At 41.2% G+C, this 20275-nt stretch overlaps 2 protein-coding genes across 3 annotated transcripts in view; one reads left to right on the top strand and one right to left on the bottom strand.

The window, feature by feature from the left end:
• The window catches only part of LOC111862599 (cadherin EGF LAG seven-pass G-type receptor 2), a 29389-nt gene extending 20608 nt beyond the window's left edge, over positions 1–8781 (bottom strand). For both annotated transcript variants that reach the window (XM_023848115.2, XM_023848116.2), the window contains exon 1: positions 8676–8781. The gene's annotated coding sequence lies outside the window, so the exon portion shown is untranslated. The remainder of the gene's footprint in view (positions 1–8675) is intronic.
• Positions 8782–15859: 7078 nt separating this feature from the next.
• Positions 15860–20275, top strand: part of LOC111862603 (poly(A) polymerase type 3) — a 28458-nt gene continuing 24042 nt past the window's right edge. The window contains exons 1-2 of the mRNA XM_023848124.2: positions 15860–15965; positions 18481–18593. The gene's annotated coding sequence lies outside the window, so the exon portion shown is untranslated. The remainder of the gene's footprint in view (positions 15966–18480; positions 18594–20275) is intronic.

Below are 20275 nucleotides of genomic sequence, written 5' to 3'. Positions count from 1 at the left end.
CGAGGAATATTCCTGGAGGCAAAGGGCTGCCGGCGCGTAAGCCTGACAACCTCACCCCCATCTATGTGCCGATTGTGTAGAAAATGTTGGAGCCTCAACATCTCACAACCAATGGGCCTCCATGACCTGTTACAGGGAAAAATTTACTTTCTTCTTACTTTTACACTTGCGATCAGAGCCATTATGTAACATCCCTTCTGGCGAGAGAATGAGTTTGTATCTGATGATTATGCTTGGCTTTGTCAATTATACGTATCGCACAAATAACATGTTATTGAAAATTTTACAATTTTACAATTTTAATGTTGTCCATCCACCTACACCTTGGTCTATCCAGTGGTCTCTTTCCCTCTGGCTTTCCCACCAATATCCTATATGCATTCCTCTTCTCCCCTATTCGTGCTACATGCCCTGCCCACCTCATTCTCCTTGAGTAGGTCATTCTAATTATACTTTGCGAGGAATACAATTTACGAAGCTCCTCATTATGCAGTATTCTCCAACCTCCTATGACTTCATCTCTCTTCGGTCCGAATATTCCAAACACCCTGTTCTCAAATACCCTCAAGCTATGTTCCCCCCATGTTCCATATTTACAGATATCTGGACCTCAGGTACAGAAACTCGATCATGCTGTCTCGTTATTAAAACCATTTTAAGAGCTTTTAACACTCCAGGAGCTGTTTACTATTCACGACCCTTTCATTCCTAGACAATTTTACCTTTCAGAACACGACAGGCTAACTAACTGTGCTAATGACGCCGGACAAACCCTTCTCACTATTTTTAGACAAGAAGTCGTTTTCCTCAAGGTTAGGGGTAAACAAACCTTTGTGTCCTTTGTGAACCCAACCAGGCAAAGTCGATAGAGCAATGGGCTCCTGGCTGGAGAATCGGGATTTGATTCCCGGCAGGAACAATAGAATATATTAAGAAAGCATTTTTCTTCATGGACACCGCCCTGAAAACCTCAAATCTTACAATAGAATATATGTTACTGCACAGCGTCCAGACAGGCAATGGGGACCACTAATAAACCTGTCCGATGGGTACCGGGGGTTCAATCCCTAGAATTAATGCGGCCTGGGAGTAAATCTGGTAACTTACCTCAATAATTACACTATAGTTGTACTGAATATACCCTTAAATATACTTTCTTACACTGAAATATTACGCATTCTCAATTAATGTTCTTCTCCGCAAGATGACATGGCGTTTCGCAGCCGTTCGTGAAGCACCCGGAGAAGTGCTTTTAGCCTGCTCTCCCTATTTCGAAAAAATAAAGCAGGTTTATGAGATCACCTTGCTGTCTCTCTGTGTGTTCGCGTCTGTCCATCTGTCTGTCTATCTCCATGTAACTTCCACGCTTGTTAGGCTTAAAAGATTACCTTCTCATATATGTACTCATATCTGCTCTAATTTTTGTTAGGAGGCTTATGAGATCACCTTGCTGTCTGTGTGTGTCTGCATGTTCCTCTTAATTTCTTTTTTCGTTTTCTGTGCGGACCATTTCTTGTCACCTTACCGCCATCTGTGATCCGATTGTCCAGAGAATGTGGTGAGCTTCGACTTCTCTTAACCCTATGGACTTTCACGACTTGTTACAGAGGTAGCTTTACCTCTCATACATTTTATAATTTCTTATCAAAGAAAGAAGGCGATTAATTCTTCCCATAACTTCTTGTTTCATGTAAGGTTATGGAATACAACGTTTGGGCGGTGTACTCCACGAAAACGTAGGGACGAAATTGAAGTTGAGTCGACGACATTTAACAAAGTTGTCGTTACCAAATGCAATGTAGTGAGTTAGTAAGTAAGAGGAAAGCTATCCCTGTAACAAGTCTTGGAGCCCCCCCCCCCTTTTTTTTACTTTTACCCTTGCGATCAGAGTCCTTATGTAACATCCCTTCTGACGAGACAATGAATTTATCTCTAATGAACACGCTTGGCCTTTGTCAAATGTACGTATCGCACATACAGCGTGTTATTGAAAATTCTTCCTTTTGCGCTGTATGCAAGTCCTCTGTCAGTGCAGGGTTTGCAAAGCAGATCATTCAAATCTTACGTATCTTATGTTATAAGAGCAGCTTAACAATTTGATCGGTCGTAAGCTTGACCACCGCAAAGTTTAAGCATCTTATATTTTTTATGTGTGATTTCGCCTTGCCCTATACATCGAGCATATTCATTCTTATTTATCGCCCTTAAAGGTAAAGGTAAAGCTATCCCTATAACAGATCTTGGAGGCCCATAGGGTTGTGAGATGTTGAGGCTCCCACATTTTCTAGACAGTCGGCTCATAGATGGCGGTGAGGTTGTCAGCCTTACGCTCCGGCCACCATTTACCCCCAGGAGTATTCCTGGTACTCATTTCTTTTTAGAGGCTGAGTCGACCCCAGGGCTATAGTGCGGCAGGAAGGATTAGGTAAACTGAAAATAACCACCTGATCGGGAATAGAACCCGCGATCTTCCGACTTGTAATATAGTTCCTCAAGCAACTACGCTACCGCGTGCCCGTTTATCGCCGTTACTCTCTCTTATTTGCGGGACGTTGTAAAATTGCAGGTTGTCCAATGTGAATTGTTATTTACTTGTCCGCACAAAATCTAGGCACAGAACTAATATCTCATTGCATGATCAGAATAGTCCTGAGCCCGAAACGTTCTTGATGAATTTAGAAATGTTGTTAAGGAGTTACAGGTTCACTCCCGTCCCCCTTAGTGCCGTGAGAGTTGCTTCTCAAATGTTAGTTACTCCAGGGTCTCCGTTTGCCATCTGCCTTTACGCTAGTTTCCTGAATGCGGAGGCGACATGTTCCTACATAACGTTGCTTGTGTTTCAACGGACCACACGGTGTTATATCCCAGAAGCTAGAACTCTTCATATCCACCGCTGCGAGAGCGCCCTCCTACAGCTGCATGTCTTTCGCACTGCCCAAAGTCACTCATATTTACTTACTCATGGAGCTGAGCCCTTCTTGAGGAGCCGCCAATTCTGCAGCTTCTCAAGAATTTCCCAGCATTTTATGGATCCCTAAGGTTCATTGCCGTTTTCACAAGAGCCTTTCACTGGTCCATATCCTAAGCCACATCAATCCAATCCATACCATCCCATCTCTCTAAGATCAATTATACAAGTAATATTGAAGAAAGCGTATTTCCTGAATGTGGCGTCGTGTAAATATTGTGTTGACCGACGATTCGGAGGAACGTATCTCCTCCAGCTTCAGGGTAGAAGAAAAAAGACAAGAAACACCGCTAGCGAGGAACTAGCAGGAGCAGGTGCCCACAGAGTGTTTTCTTCATATTCAATTGCAGTATATACTTCAAATTTTACAATTTTAATTTTGTCCACCCACCAACGCCTTGGTCTTCCCAGTGGTCTCTTTCCCTCCGGCTTTCCCACCAATATTCTATATGCATTCCGCTTCTCCCCTATTCGTGCTACATGCCCTGCCCACCTCATTCTCCTTGAGTAGGTCATTCTAATTATACTTTGAGATGAATACAAGTTACGAAGCTCCTCATTAAGCAGCTTCCTCCAACCTCCTGTCACTTCATCTCTCTTAGGTCCGAATATTCTCAACACCCTGTTCTCAACCACCCTCAGTCTATGTTCCCCCCATGTTCCTAAAGTCGTACTAGTTCACTTAAATGACATAGGCTGGTGAAGGACTTTGTACACACAAAAACATATTTCCTCTAATGAGTCATGTTTGGGATGTTCAGTACAACAGCAGCTAAAACATGTGAGCACATTTCCATATTTACAGATATCTGGACCTCAAGTACAGCAATGCGATCATGCTGTCTCGTTATTACAACCCTTTTAACAGCTTTTAACATTCCAGGAGCTGTTTACTATTCACGACCCTTTCATTCCTAGAAAATTTTACCTTTCAGAACACAACAGGCTAACTAACTGTGCTAATGACGCCGGAGAAACCCTTCTCCTTATTTTTAGACAAGAAATCGTTTTCCTCAAGGTTAGGGGAAAACAAACCTTTGTGTCTTTTGTGAACTAAACCAAGCAGAGTCGATATAGCAATGGGCTCCTGGCTGGAGAGTCGGGATTTGATTCCCAACAGGAACAGTAGAATATAGTAAGAAAGCAGTTTTCTGGGATGTGGCGCCGTGTAGATATTGTGTTAACCGAAGCTTCGGAGGAACGTATCGATTCCATCTTCAGGGTAGAGAAAAAAGGAAATCCGCTATTGAGGAGCTAAGAGACTAATTAGACTCTTAGCTCCTGCTAATGCTGGTTCCTCCCTCGCCGACTTTCTTTCTTCTTCTACCCTGAAGATGGAGGCGATACGTTCCTCTGAAACGTCGGTTAACCCAATATCTACACGGTGCCACATCCCAGAAGACTGCTTTCTTCATGGTCACGGCCCTGAAAACCTCAAATCTTACAATAGAATATATATTACTCCACAGCGTCCAGACAGGCAATGGGGCCCACTAATCAACCTGTCCAATGGGTACCGGGGGTTCAATCCCTGGAGGTAATGCGGCCTGGGCATGAATCTGGTATCTTACCTCAATCTAGTGCCGGGGGAAGAATGGTGAAGCTATATATCTGCTTCCCTATACGTCTTTATGACGTGCTGCTCAATTGTATAAATACAGGGACAAATTTACTTGTCACCTTTATGAATTCAGTCAGGTATGTGTCCAGTTAAGCAGCGTGGTCGCCATATGAGTTGCATAAGCAGACGTTGTACTGTCACGTGGTGAATTTCTACCGGACTAAACGGAATTACATCCCAGAAGACTGTACCATTCGTAGTCACCGATGTGAGAACCTCAAAGGACTTTACTTTCTTACTCTTTAAGCATTTTGGTGTTTGTTTAGAGACGAAGTCCCCACCTTAAGGTCAAGAATGTGATAAGGTGCTGCCTGATGATGGTAATCGCACACCTCAGACCGTGACGGGTGAATAAGGAGTAGTTGTGGAATGATAATCAGCAGGACGGAGCAACGGAACTCGGAGAAGCCCTGCTCCATTTCCATTTCTTCCAACACGAACCCCACATAAGATCGTCAGGGTTTGAACGCGGCGCTCACGATAAGAAATCAGCATCTAACCCCCACTGATTTATGACGTGTCATAAATTTAAATACTTTTGTGGATTAACATTAGAGACGAAAAGTAAAGTCAGTAAGTAAACGTTTCTTCCAATAAACGTTAAATTCAAGCACTACAATATTTGAGAGGTAATGGCCATCTCATATTGAGGTTGAACTCACGAGAAGTCCACTTGTGGTATGCTGCTGATATGTCCAGGCGTCTTCCCCCACATATCGGTGCTATGTGGCCAGATTCCAACTGGTTTCACAAAATTTTCTATACATCTATCACTTCCTCCATCCGAGCTACATGTCTAGCCCAATTTAACCTCGTGCTGTAAAAATGCCATGAAGAAAGAACGAATCGTGAAATAGATCTCCTTGTCGTTCCTCCACGCCTAACGTGCCTCACCAAGCGGTGACGCTTCTGATTTTATTTGGGGTGTGCCCGACTCGAATCTCGGCTAGAACATCGACTTCCTTAAATGAGGTTTCTGTGGCTTTCCTCAGTCGCTCCAAGCCGGGGTAGTATATGAAAATATGTCGCGATTACTTCTTTCGACATGTTTTCCAGTTCATTATTCACATTGTCATATCATTCGATGGTAAGTATTTTGATGCAACGCATTTTCGCTAAATGAACTACAAAATATGTAAGATCTAAAAGTTTGTGACGATGACATATTAATACAACTATTGTGTTCTTGGACATTATCCATCATCCTGTTTTTATTTAAAATAGAACGTTTCGGAGACTGGATTCGGTCTCCGTCCTCAGGTGGAACGTACTCAGTTGGGACCAAAAGATATAGCTAGTGTCTATTTCCGGACCTGAAGATGGAGGCAGAATCCAGTCTCCGAATTGTCGTGTGTTTTAAATAAATATATTTTGTACAGGAACACAATAGTTGTACTGAATATATCCTTAAATATATTTTCTTCTCACTGAAATATTACGCATTCTCAATTAATGTTCTTCTCCGCAAGAAGACACGGCGTTTCGCAGCCGTTCGTGAAGCAACCGGAGAAGTACTTTTAGCCTACTTTCCATATTTCGAAAAAATAAAGGAGGCTTATGAGATCACCTTGCTGTCTGCCTGTGTGTCCGTGTCTGTCCATCTGTCTGTGTATCTCCCTGTAATTTCTACGCTTGTTACGCTTAAAAGATTACCTTCTCATCTATGTACTCATATCTGCTCTAAGTTTTGTTAGGAGGCTTATGAGATCACCTTGCTGTCTGTGTGTGTCTGCATGTTCCTCTTAATTTCTTTTTTCGTTTTCTGTGCGGACCATTTCTTGTCACCTTACCGCCATCTGTGATCCGATTGTCCAGAAAATGTGGTGAGCTTCGACTTCTCTGAACCTTATGGACTTTCACGACTTGTTACAGAGGTAGCTTTACCTCTCATACTTTTTATAATTTCTTATCAAAGGGAAGAAGGCGATTAATTCTTCCCTAACTTCTTGTTTCATGTAAGGTTATGGAATACAAGGTTTGGGCGGTGTACTCCACGAAAACGTAGGGACGAAATTGAAGTTGAGTCGAAGACATTTAACAAAGTTGTCGTTACCAAATGCAATCTAGTAAGTTAGTAAAAGTGAATGTATCGCCTTAACAGACCGTGGAGGCCCATGTGGTTGTAAGATGTTGAGGCTTCCACATTTTCTAGAAAATCAGATCACAGATGGCGGTGAGGTCATTAACCTTGCTCTCCGGCCGGCCATTACCCCCATGAATATTCCTGGTTCTCATTTTTGTCAGAGACTGAGTCTACCCCAAGGCCATAGTACGGCTGGAAGGATTAGGTCAATTGAAAAATCCACCTCACCGGGATTCGATCCCGCGTCCTTCCGGCTTGTAGCATAGTGCCTCAACCAACTACGCTACCACGTGCTCCCAGTGCAATCTAGATCAGTTGTATTATTTTGGAGACGAAATGCATATGTGGATGGGCGCACGTGAACCTCATAATATGCTTTCATTCTCTGGACTTCGTGTAAAGACGGCACAGAGCTCCGGGTGTCTGCTGAATGAGCCCGTTGAGCTGTTTATAAGAAAACAGTTTGGAATCCCAGATTCTATGCCAGGGTTTAGCGTGCGATTCAAAGTGTCACGAGAATAATAGCCACTATCACAAAGCATACGCTCACCACAGGACAGCATAGGGGAATCTATGGCAAACTGGTGAACACAATAGTTTCAGAGCAATCATCATTTTTAGCCTACTTTCATTAATTTGAAAAAAAATAAAATTAAGTTTATGAGATCGCCAAATTGTCTGTGTGTTCCCTCGTAATAACTTTTGAAAGCCTGAAATTTGATATGTATATCATGGCAGCTGAGCCCATATTAACGGCATACTTCATAAATCCCTCATATAAGTCTCTGTGTTTGTATGTGTGTCCCTTCCATCGCTGTTAGCAACGGCTCAGTAAAAGCATTACCGCGGCAACATATACACACGCAACAACAGAAGACTTATTGGACGTGTCGTTTTTATGAGGAACGTATTTTATAAAAGGAAAGCGGGAGATTAGTTCTTCCCAGAACTTCTCTTTTCTATTGATTTTTTTTTTATGTGAGTCATCGCATTTCCATTTGGAAGCGGTTCGGACTAACTCCACTTATCCTTGCGGACGGCGAAGGAAAGGAAACCAGGTGCCTGAGGGTATAAGTGGAAAACCCTGTCATTAGGAGTAGTTACTATAGGATTCTGACGATGGTGTATAACACACTGATATATTGGGTTTTCGGACTTTATCCATCGTCCTGGTTTTTAAGATAACTAATAAAAACACGACGTTTTTATTAGTTATCTTAAAAACCAGGACGATGGATAAAGTCCGAAAACCCAATATATCAGCCTGTCATTAGGGTTTTGGGGTTGGAGGCAAGGTTGATGACCTTGCCGCAAACAAATTAGGTGCCTGGGGGTATAAGTGGAAAACCCTGTCATCAGGGTTTTGGGGTTGGAGGCAAGGCTGATGACCTTGCCGCAAATAAATTATTGTCACGAAGTTCAAAGAACGAAAACTGGATCGTCTAATTCACGACAGAGTAGACAAATCTGTCAGAATTTTCTAAGGAAGGCTATGGCTCGAGAAGGGCTCTTTGCCACTGGTGTTAATGATAATGATAATAAAAAAATAAAGCTATCCCTGTACCAGGACGTGAAGGCCCATAGGGTTGTGAGACATTGAGGGCCCCTCATGATGATAATAATAGTGATTATAATATATTGTTTTTACTGTTATTGCTATTGTTACATCTTAGTCAGATCGTTTTGTTGATTTAGAAGTTCGGAAGTGCGCGGTAATACAATAGGCAGAAACGCTTTCACAAGAATAATGAACCACATTTATTTCCGGGACACTTCTCCTCTGTGAAATAATCATAGCGCGTACACGTTTACGTGAAAACGATCACATATATATATATATCTGTGCCCAGCCTTATTTCTCAGCCCGCAGCTGGAATTCCAATTTGGGTCATCTTCAATAAGACCGTTTACATGTAATATCAAGGTGGAGATGCCTTCCCAAATCCTCTCACCTACTTCTAATAACAAATCCACGAGTCTCTAAGCAACGTGCAAGTACTCACCAGGCGTCACCTTTGCTGGTATCTGCAACACAGCATCCCCAGCGGTCCAGCTTCCCGGCATGTCGACGCCTGGCTGCCGCAATCAATTGGAGCTTATTGCACTGCGCCTGCCAAAAGGCGAACGCTTTCAGCAAGGCGCTGGTATCAGCGAGCATGCTAAGGTAAGGGAAAGAGCGGGGTTTTCCAGCGCCGTCCTGATGCTACAGAATTCCACGAGTTAATTGTAACTGTTAAAAGGTAAATTTGTCCCTGTGCTTAACCAATTAAGCACTCTGCCACGAAGGCTTATGGGAGAGTGGACGTATAGATCCAGATTTTCTTAACCTAGGCACTAGTTGGAGGTGAGTGGTCAGTTTCACGGCCCCGTCGCTTTATCCCCGAGGAAAGGGCCCCCTATACGCACTGTATATGAGGTTGGGTGGACCCCAGAGCCGGTCTGGGCGACATGAAGAAGTAAAAATTCTTGCCCCACCGGGTCTCGAACTCCGACTCCTCCGTCCTCCAGCCCGTAGCTACTCCTTATACTGAATGAGCTATCCCGGCTCCTAATGGTAAATGTTACCACTAACTAACTCCATGGAACTGAGTCCTTCTTGAAAAGTCGCCAGTCTCGACAACTCAAGAACTTTCCAATATATGGACCCCGAAAGTTCATCACCTCTTCACAAGAGCTTTGCACTGGTCCCTATCCTGAAACAGATCAATCCAACACTCCATACTATATATTCTAAGGTCCACTGTATCAGTTGTAAATAAATAGTTGCCACTATTAAAGTTCCAACCCTCGTATTATTATCCTCTTACCTACGTCTAGGTCTTCCAAGTGGAATCTTTCCTCTGGCTTTCCCATCAAAATCATATATGCATTATTCTTATCCCCATTCGTGCTACATGGCCTGCCCACCTCATATTCCTTGACTTGATCACTCTAATTATACATGGAGAAGAGTACAATTTATGAAGCTCCTCATTATGCAGTTTTCTCCAACCTCCTGTCACTTCATCTCTCTTCGGTCCAAATATTCTTCTCAACACCCTGTTCTCAAACACCCTCAGTGTATGTTCCTCACTTGATGTCAGAGACCAAGTTTCAGACACTTGTAAAACCACAGGCAAATTTATAATCCTGTATATACTGCATCTTAAGTTTTAGACAGCAGATGATAAAACAAAACGTTATAAACCGACTTGTAGCAAGCGTTACACGAATTCAGTCTGCTCTTAATTTACTTACTATACTTAATTAATTAAACACTTCACCATGAAAACATATATGGGAGTGGGGGTATAGCTCCACGTATTCTTACTCCTAACACTATATGGAGGTAAGTGGCCACATTTACAGAGCCACAAATTCTATTTTTGACCAAGGTAATCAGCAGTTGATATAGTACATATTACACAGAATTATACGTTTTATTTCTTCTAGTCCCTTGTATGAGCAACAAAAATATTTCACATGATTTTATGTAAGTTCATATCTTGGTGAGATCTATCTTGTTATATTGCTTATGGTTCAGTTATTAGCATCACGCCAAAGCATGTCAGATATTACAACAACAACAAAAAGTACCAATGAGAGAGATAAGACGATAATTTCTTCTGTGCAGCTCCCCAGAATTCCTTGTCATTGCATTTCGGATGGTATGGACTGGATTCATCTAGCTCGGGATAGAGACCAATGACGAACTGTTGTGAACATGATAATGAACCTATGGGTTCCATAAAATATTGAGAAATTTTTTAATAGATGAACGCCTTCCCGTTCAACGTGAAGGATTTGTCTCGAAGGAGTTAGTTCATTCTTGCATTCACAGCTTCTAATGCCTGGTACAGGAGTACAAAATAACAAGTGTGGTCTATACTGACTTCGGAAATCTGGTGCCTGTGTGACTCACTAGTTTTACATTTAAGCCATCACTAGAAAGTCTGTTTGAAGTGATGACGGATTGGTTCAAGTCTTCCTAATGGATTGGTGGTAAAAAAAAAAAGTAATGTTATGGGCCGACACATGTAAGAAACGACGACCATTTTGTGTATCCATACTTCTTATTGTGGAGATGGAATAAAATGAAGAAATTTTACACAAACTATATAATGCTAAAATGAAATATTTATTGCTGAAATTGTCCCTGTGCTCATTTACTTAAGCATTATACCACGAAAACATGCGGAGGAGACATAACTCCACAATTTTTGACGTCGGCACTAGATGAGTGGTAAGCTTCGCGCTCCGGCCGCTCTATACCCCGGAGAAAGAGTCCCGAAAATCATTGGATAGGAGGCTGTGTGTGTTCCAGAGTCCGTCTGAACGCTTTGGAGTAGAGAAACTTCTTTCCCCTCCCGGAAATCGAACTCCGGCCGTCCAGTCTGTAGCCCGTCGCTATACCGATTGAGCTATCCCGGTTGTTATCGGTTGCTGGACTATGACTGAAGAACATGTTACTCTCTACTACAGTAGGTACTACCAAGTTCTTGAAATCTCATAAAAAGAAGACCGACATTTGTCAGTAAATCATTGAATGACCACTGGACACATATTTGAGCTATGCTGCGCCAATTTGCAACTGAACAGACGCAGTGTCTACTGGCTTCAGACTAGAGAAGCAAACGGGAACAGTTTTCTGCAGACAGTTTTACAGCAAGATGGTCTTGTAGTCTGGATGTTGACAGCGTCTCTACATGAACCATAAATAAATAAAATTAAAATTGGTTCCTACGTGGTAAAGCACTCCGAAATTTCAACTGCGGGCAAACAACTAAAAAACATACCAATCCCTGGTCCTGATGGCCGAAGAAATAATGCCAATTCATCTGAAGAAGATGATGGCAACCACAGCGCAGTAAATGCTGGCATGTCTGAAAGAGGCACAGAGCGCAGTTCGTTTCGCATATATCCAGAGCCGGATTTATCGGTAAGCGAACTAAGCTGCCGCATAGCTACCCGAATTCCAAGGGGTCTTCCTAAGACATATAACCCTTATCATTTTTCCAAAGCATTTCTTAATGCAGTGGTTCCCAAACTAGGAGGCACGCACTGGAGTAGCGCGAGTAAAAATTCTACGAACGCTTCAGTACTGAACTACCAACTGATAAAATCCTGCACGTACTTGCCTCATAAATTCTTAAAAAACAATCAATTATTGGGGGTATACAGTAGCGTAGTGGTTGAGGGGCTATGGTACAAGCCGAAAGGTCGCGGGTTCAAGTCCCGATGTGGTTATTGGATTTTTTCAGTTGACCTAATCCTTCCAGCGGCACTAGGCCCTGGGGTTTACTCAGCCTCTAACAGAAATGAGTACCAGGAACTAATTAAATAATCTTCCTGGGGAGTAAAGCGCGGCCAGCGCGTAAGGCTGACAACCTTACCGCCATCTTTGAGCCGATTGTCTAGATAATGTGGGACCCTCAACGTCTCACAACCCTATGGGCCTTCACGGCCTGGTACAGGGATAGCTTTACTTTTTTATTGTTATTATTACTATTATTATTGTTATTAGACAGATGTTTAAACCCTGAATTCTACTACATAAATTTCTGTAATAATTCCTGTCAAACACAACAGCTCACCAAATAGCTCACACTCCGTTGTGTGCAACTAAGTTTCATTGCTGTAGAAAGCGATGTCGCTATGCTTCGGCTCATAAAGCCATCCCAAGGCGATATACGAATTAACGTAATTAACAAGTCTTTTCCAGTTGAATAGCGACTCTTGTATGTATCCATATACGAGTATTCCATTATCCCAAAGTGTTAGAAAATGAAATGAATTAAGATATGACGAAGTGATCGTCTTTCTGGAAAACGGTGTAAAATCCGTTCAAAGAAGTGTTGAAATTTCTTGTTTCCTCTTCATTGTTCAACAAAATTTTTGTCTAAAGATCAGGGTGAAATTATAACTGACATATCAAGTATCGGTCGAGGCAACATTTTCTTTTTATTAATTTATGTGTTTAATATTTCATTTGAGCGATTTTTTTAAGATTCTCATATCTTTCTATAAATGTTTCCCTATTGTAAATATTATTTCATCTACGCTGTACATGTAATATATATACCATAAAGAAAAACACACAAACTTTAATTGACGCAAGTAAAGAGGTTGGTCTAGAAGTAAACACAGAGAAAAATAAGTCCATGTTATATGTTGCTGTCTCGTCACCAAAATGCAGGGCGAAATCATGACATAAAGATAGCTAACAGATGTTTTGAAAATGTGGCACAGTTCAAATATTTGGGAACAACGATAACAGATCGAAACTTGATTAAGGAGGGAATTAAGAGGTGATTGAACTCGGGTAATGCTTGCTACCATTCAGTCCAGAACCTTTTGTCTTCTCGTCTGTTGCCCAAAAACATAAAAATTAGAATATACAAAACTATAATTTTGCCTGTGGTTCTGTATGGGTGTGAAACTTCGTCTCTGACATTAAGGGAGGAACATAGACTGAGGGTGTTTGAGAACAGGGTGTTGAGGAGAACATTTGGACCGAAGAGAGATGAAGTGACATGAGGTTGGAGAAAACTGCATAATGAGGAGCTTCATAACTTGTACTCTTCTCCAAGTATAATTAGAATGATCAAGTCAAGGAAGATGAGGTGGGCAGGTCATGTAGCACGAATGGGAAGACGAGGAATGCGTATGGGATATTGGTAGGAAAGCCAAAAGGAAAGAGACTACAGGGAAGACCAAGGCGTAGGTGGGTGGACAATATTAGAATGGATCTTAGAGAGACAGGATGGGATGGTATGGACTGGATAGATCTGGCTCAGGATAGGGACCAGTGGAGGGCTCTTGTGAACACGGTGATGAACCTTCGGGTTCCATAAAATGCTGGGAAATTTTTGAGTAGCTGCAGAATTGGCGGCTCCTCCAGAAGGGCTCAGCTCCATGAGTAAGTAAGTAAGTACGCCGTATAGGTTCCAAGAAAGTCCTCGTGCGATGGACCCCGTGAATCTTAGACCATCGCACCAATCTACACCTATCATCCCTTTGTTACTCCTAGAGGAGGTGCCAAAATGTAGGAGGAAGTCTGTGATTGGCTGTAAGCCGCGGGAAAGAAGCCTCAATACGAACAAGAGGGGTAGGACGTGATTCTATTCGGTGACCACCCTCTGCTGTCCACTCTCTTGCTGGCGTCACACAGAGTTATCTGAAACTGTGGCGTCTTTGAGCGAGTACTTAAACTTTCAGTCAGCATTGTGTCGGGTCACAGTACGAGTTATTCTTCTTGGGCGTTGGACGGCATCGCTTGAAATCGTGTGTCGATAAAGAAGTTGCTTTTTACGCGTCAACGTTAAACGTAGTTTACTGATAAGTTTCACATCTTAAAGTTCGCGAAAACTGAAAAACTCACAAATTCACCTGTAGTGTGTTACAGTGACCGTATTTCGGTAGTCCGGAAAACGCGCAAATTCTCTTGTGTGTGACGACAGTCTTAATTTGTAGCTTGGCGTGGATCTTCGTCTGCGCCATTAAGAAGAGGAAGGTAAGCCCGAATATATATAAAATATGTTATATTGTATCGTAGCATCCTGTTGCACGTCACATATTTATTCCTAATAATTATTACCCATCTCACATGCAAATTGCTTTCTAAAACTGTTAAAAGTTTTAAACGTTAAAAACTCTTCTGCATCACTTCTGTCTACACACGACATATTTCCATCAACAGCGGTCACTTTAGGGTGTCTATAATTGCTGATGAAGGTACTGTGCCTCCGTCCCTAAGTTTAATTTTTGGGTTACGCCCTCATCTATGCGCCCATATGTCCTGTAATGATGGGTATTTCCTCGTAGTATCGTGTGTAGCTGTTATGAATGTTCATAACACGTTTATTTTTGGGGGTATGGAACATTCATAACACTTTAAAAACTTTAAAACTAAGTTGCACGTGAGACTGATAATAAGCAACAGGAATAAATAAAATACGTTGTTTTAGCCTTGCTACGCATATTTTATTTTGTTGCCCAGAGACACAATGATTTTAGTTTCGTAACATGTATATTTACTGCATAATGAGGAGCTTCATAACTTGTACTCTTCTCCAAGTATAATTAGAATTATCAAATCAAGGAGGATGAAGTGGGCAGGGCACGTAGCACGAATGGGGGAGAAAGGGAATGCATATGGGATATTGGTGGGAAATCCAGAAGGAAAGAACCACTGGGAAGACCAAGGCATAAGTGGGAGAGCAATATTAAAATGGATCTTAGAGGGATAGGAAGGGATGGTATTAATTGGATTGAGCTGGCTCAGGATAGGGACCAGTGGAGGGCTCTTGTGAACACGGTAATGAACCTTCGGGTTTCATAAAATGCTGGGAAATTCTTGAATAGCTGCAGATCTGGCTTCTCCTCAAGAAGGGCTCAGCTCCGTAAGTAAGGAACAGAATGCACCCAGTAGGGAACACTATGCACATGAGTTTATATTGTACTGAAATGTTATCTACGAATACTGATTCGATATTTTTTATGCTAGGGTGAAAATTATTGTATACGAGCAGAACTAGTTAGACGCTCCTAATCAGTAGAAATTTTTGGGTGACCTAATAATACTCTTTAAAATTAAAAGTAAGTAAGAGTATCCCTGTAACAGGCCGTGGAGGCCCATAGGGTTGTGAGATGTTGAGGTTCCCACATTTTCTAGACAACCGGCTCATAGATGGCAGCAAGGTTGTCAGCCCTACGCCCCGACCGCCCTTTACCCCAAGAATATTCCAAGACTATTCCTGGTACTCATTTCTGTTAGAGGCTGAGTGAACCCCAGGGTCATAGTGCGGCTGGAAGGATTAGATCAATTGAAAAAAATCCAGTGACCTCATCGGGACTTGTAGCATAGTGCCTCAACCAACTACATATTATTAAAATGCGTTCTATACGTATCATTGCTGGGAACGGTAGTTACTTTTTCATAGGTCAAAACTTGTGTAAATTTGTCCCTGTGCTTAACTGATTAAGCACAAAGTCATGAAGACGCAAGGGGGAGTGAAAGTACAAGTCCACCATTCTTGACGTCGGCACACACGGACTACTAAATTCCGTGTTACCCATCTACAAAACTACACGGCGTCACATACAAGATGACTGTAACATACACGGAGTACTATGTAACTTAGTTCATCTCTTTCGTCTGAGGTACATTCGATCTTTCGTCATATCGATATGGTTTGATTATAGCGTTTGACGCCATATTGGCATTTCTGTTGTAATGATCTGGTTTGTACGAAATTATAAAGCAATACGCTGTTTCTTTGTGAAAGAAAAGTTGACAGATAATATTTTATAAGGTTAGTGAAATCTGTACTTTCTGTTTACCTGTAAACATTTTCGTTTATCTATCACGAACCCATAAATCAAGGGCTGCACTAACACGGAACAATGTTTCTGTGTTACGACAGCAGAACCCAGAAAGTACAGATACATAGCTTGAATTTACGTAAATTCTCCATATTATGTTAGGTATGTAGTAATTTTTACATCGTGTACAAGTATATGCACACTTAGGTTAGAGAGAATGAAAATTCATATTATTACATAGGTTACCTCTTTGCTTGTCAGGTGCAGAAGTTAACTTAAAGAAATACAAATGGTAGGATTGAAGCACTGTAGTCGCAAAAAGTGCACTCGTAATATGTCACCTGACATACTCAGTGTACCTGACCCCAGAAAATTACATTGGTTAATTGTTAGGAATTCCGAAACAAAACATTTTTATCACAGGTTTGAAAGTACATACCCAGTTTGTTAAAGAAAGAAACTTATGATCCACTTCTCACATTTCCGATGTTCTGATTTGACATTGGTGACAGGACAGACACATTCATCATTGTACAATATCTAAGTGGACAGAATGGAAAATGTGTATCAAAATTTTATTAAAGAAATTATTGTATTCCCCATTGTTTGACATGCCATTGTCATCAAGAGATAATGGTTCAGGAAGTTATGATGTTGACCTTATGTTTATCCAAATGGTGTCCTTGACCTTCCACTTCTTCCTTTAATGGCATAAAAATGTGAAACTCAAGGATTATTCAGAACTGTGTGGAGGGTAGTCCAGTACCCCTGTTTCCTCTTAAGATGTCGTGTAGTGTGAACGGTGAGGGAATGGTTGTGTGTAACAGGAAGCTTCTTTGGTCTTCAGCAGGTTGTTTGGATTTGTCATGCACACTCTGGATTATGGTTTGTGTTATCTCCGTGCATTCATTTTCTAGAAATCTCAAATTCCAGTGGTCTGACGCGATCAGAGAAGAAAGTCGTCACTTTTTTTGTATTTTCCTTGAAGAACCTTTTTCATGGTGTCAAAGAAGTATGTTTTTATTATGTACTTGCATATTCTGTTTGTAGGGTATAGTGGTTGCACCTCGTTTCTAATGTTCCTGTAGGTACTGTTCATAACCCTATTTCATTTGGTGATAAATATTGGCAGATTTGACTCAGTAGGCTACCAGGAAATGAATAATTCCACATTCAGGTTTAGGTACTTCTATGCTGGCAGAATATGTGTTTAGCAAGACGTGACAGGTTCAGGTAGTCTGCTTGTTTTCCAAATTCGTGAGTTTATGTTTGCACCTTTCTCCGAAATATTGCCCCCTTATTTATGGAATCATTTTATATTATTGTGATTGCTTACAAAAATTTACCTAAAATTATTGTATGTTGAACCAGTTATTAATCCTTTGGAGATTGCCTTCTTTTGTTGTGAGATGTGTCTCTTACCAGTTCTGTTTTGGGGAGTAGACTCTTCTGTTGTTATATCCCGATTTGTTGACTGTTTTAGATGTTGCATCAGAACCCTTCATATACTTGTAGTTAATTCCTGGTACTCATTTCTGTTAGAGGCTGAGTGAACCCCAGGGCCATAGTGCAGCTGGAAGGATTAGGTCAGTTGAAAAAAATCCAATGACCTCATTGAACACGCAACTGGCACGTAAGGCTGACAGCCTTACTGCCATCTTTGAGCCGATTGTCTAGATCATGTGGGACCCTCCACGTCTCACAACCCTATGGGCCTTCACGGCCTGGTACGGGGATAGCTTTACTTTTTTTTTTTTTTTTTACTTTATACCTATAGTTAAGTGAATGCTATCATATGTCTTACTGGGACAGATATATTACCATTGCTTTGTAGCACTGTTGATATAATAGAAGAGTGTAAGGGACCCAAGATATGAGATTCCTCAATAGGAATTTATTTACCTTCCTATCAGTTGTAAAAGCAGGCTGCCTGATTGGATGTATTTGAACTATTCAGGAAACAGTGAGATTATATATGGGCTTTGAGAGATAATTATTTTTCCACACAGCAGTTGTCTATGAATAAAAAATTGTGCCTTATGGATTAACATTTTGTATGCATTTCTTATTTCTTCCACGTGTGCTTCACGGGCCTTGCATCCGATCCTTGTTGATTTGATCAGTGAAGAATATAAATAATGAGCTCATTATGCAGTTTTCTGTAATATCCTCTGACTTTCTCCTGTAAAGGCCAAAATACCCTCAATCTACATTCTTTCATTTGTATGAGTAAACTAAGGTTCACACCCATACAAAACATGCAGAGTTAGGGTTTCATGTATTTTAAGGCAGGAAAGTAAAAGATTATGACCTGAATGATAGCTTGAATTCCGAGAATTTAGTGTGCTCTTAATTTATTGGCAGATATAATTTTGATTTGTTGCAGTATTTCAGAATATGAAATATTTTTGCCACATTTTTTAAGGATTTAATCCTTAGTTTAGTTGTTAAATAACCAAAAAGAAAAACAAACTTATCCTTATTGGTTTCTTTTCTTTGTTACAGATGTCTTTGACATGGTTTCAGCAATGGTCCAGTGTACAAAGGTAAAATAATTTGATGATAGTTCTGAGGGTTTGAATATGATGATTATACGGATTCATCTGACTCTGTATCAGGTTAGTTTGAGTGTAATAGAACATTTTTATATTTGGTGTTGTGCTCCATGTGTTACTGTTGTAGATGCCCATGAGATGGTACCCAGAAGTTATGACTGTATTGCCATAATGACACCACTGGTAGTAGTATGACTGAGGCTAGGCGGTGGTGGAGTATAGTTTCACTGATACTTTGCCTCACATATTAATTATTATGTTAATTATATGTGAAGTTCTAATATAAATTTGTACAATATGTTTCATGGTATTTTTTAAATGATCAATTCAAGAAACTAAAACATTTCCATCAAGTTTTGTTTCAAGCTTGGTAAAACAGCTTCAGAAAACATCACACATTGCAGATAACTTTTGGAGAAGCTGCTTAATGAAAAGCACACAAATTGTGAGAGTGGTTTGAGGTTTCACAGGTAGGAACAACAAGGATGATTACTCCACAAGCATGTTGATTCCCCCCTGCCAGTTTGTGGTTCTGCACAGTGAATCTGTCTCCCTAGGCTAAACTGTTAGTATTTTATGGATGTGGTGCAATATCCACAAGAAAACATCCTTAGAAGTAGAGATGAGCAGGTTCATCATGACAGTATGCCTGCTCACCCCACCATATACAGGGATTGGACAAAATAATGGAAGAACTGCAGGTACTATGCGCATTTCCTTATTAATATGGTATTGGACCACCTTTTGTCTTCAGTACAGCTGCAGTCCTTCTTGGAATGGACTCGTACAAGTTTCAAACAATCTGTAGTGGAATTTTATACCATTCTTCTTGAAGAACGTCTGCAAGTTCCCTTAGAAATATTGGAGGTGGGACTGTGTTCCTCATGCTAGTGTCTGAAACTGGCCACAGTGGTTCAGTGGTGTTCAGATCTGGTGACTGTGTTGGCCAGGGAAGATGTTTAAGCTCGCGTTCATGCTGTTCAAACCATGACTGAACAGTTCCAGCTGTATAGATGGGGGCTTTATCATCTCAGAAAAGTGCATCGTTGTTCGGAAATCACGTCAGGATCATAGGATGCGCCTGATTAGACAACCTGTCAGTATATTCCCTTGCAGTAATTCGGCCATGAGGGCAATAATAGGATCAACAGAATACTGTACCATGATATTGCTTCCCAAACTATCACAGAACCTCTCCTGTGTTTCACTGTTGGAACCATGCATTCTGGATTGTGGGCCTCCTTGGGTGTTCTGCAGACGTAAACTCCTCCTTATGTAGAGATGTAAGGAACAGCGTGAAGGACTCATCTGACCATATGCACACATTTCCACCTGCCTGATGTCCAGATTTTATGGTTGTGACACCATCATTTACGAATCTGAGCGTTACTTTCAGTAATCAGAGGTTTAGCAATTGCAGTCCTACTGTGGATATTGGATTTGTGAAGCTCACGTCATACAGATCTTGTGGAAACAGGGTCTTCAAGATGAATATTCAGTTCTGTTGTCACCTGTGCTTCAGTAGTTCTGTGATTTTTTTAAATGATCCTTCTCAATGTATGATGTTCTCTTTCTCTCACTGGTGATTTTCACCCACCATTCCTTCGTGTGGGTGATGTCTTCCCATGGTTCATGTATGCCGACATAACGTTAGACCTGACTTTGCATTCCTCTTTTTGCCGTCTTTGTGCAACGTTGGTTAATATTCTCTCGTTTTCTCTTTATTGTCACTACATGTTTCGTCC

This window comes from Cryptotermes secundus, unplaced genomic scaffold, assembly GCF_002891405.2.
Source record: "Cryptotermes secundus unplaced genomic scaffold, Csec_1.0 scaffold1813, whole genome shotgun sequence".
Classification (NCBI taxonomy): domain Eukaryota; kingdom Metazoa; phylum Arthropoda; class Insecta; order Blattodea; family Kalotermitidae; genus Cryptotermes; species Cryptotermes secundus.
The sequence above is the reverse complement of the archived record's forward strand: the minus strand, read 5'-3'. Positions and strand labels throughout refer to the sequence as shown.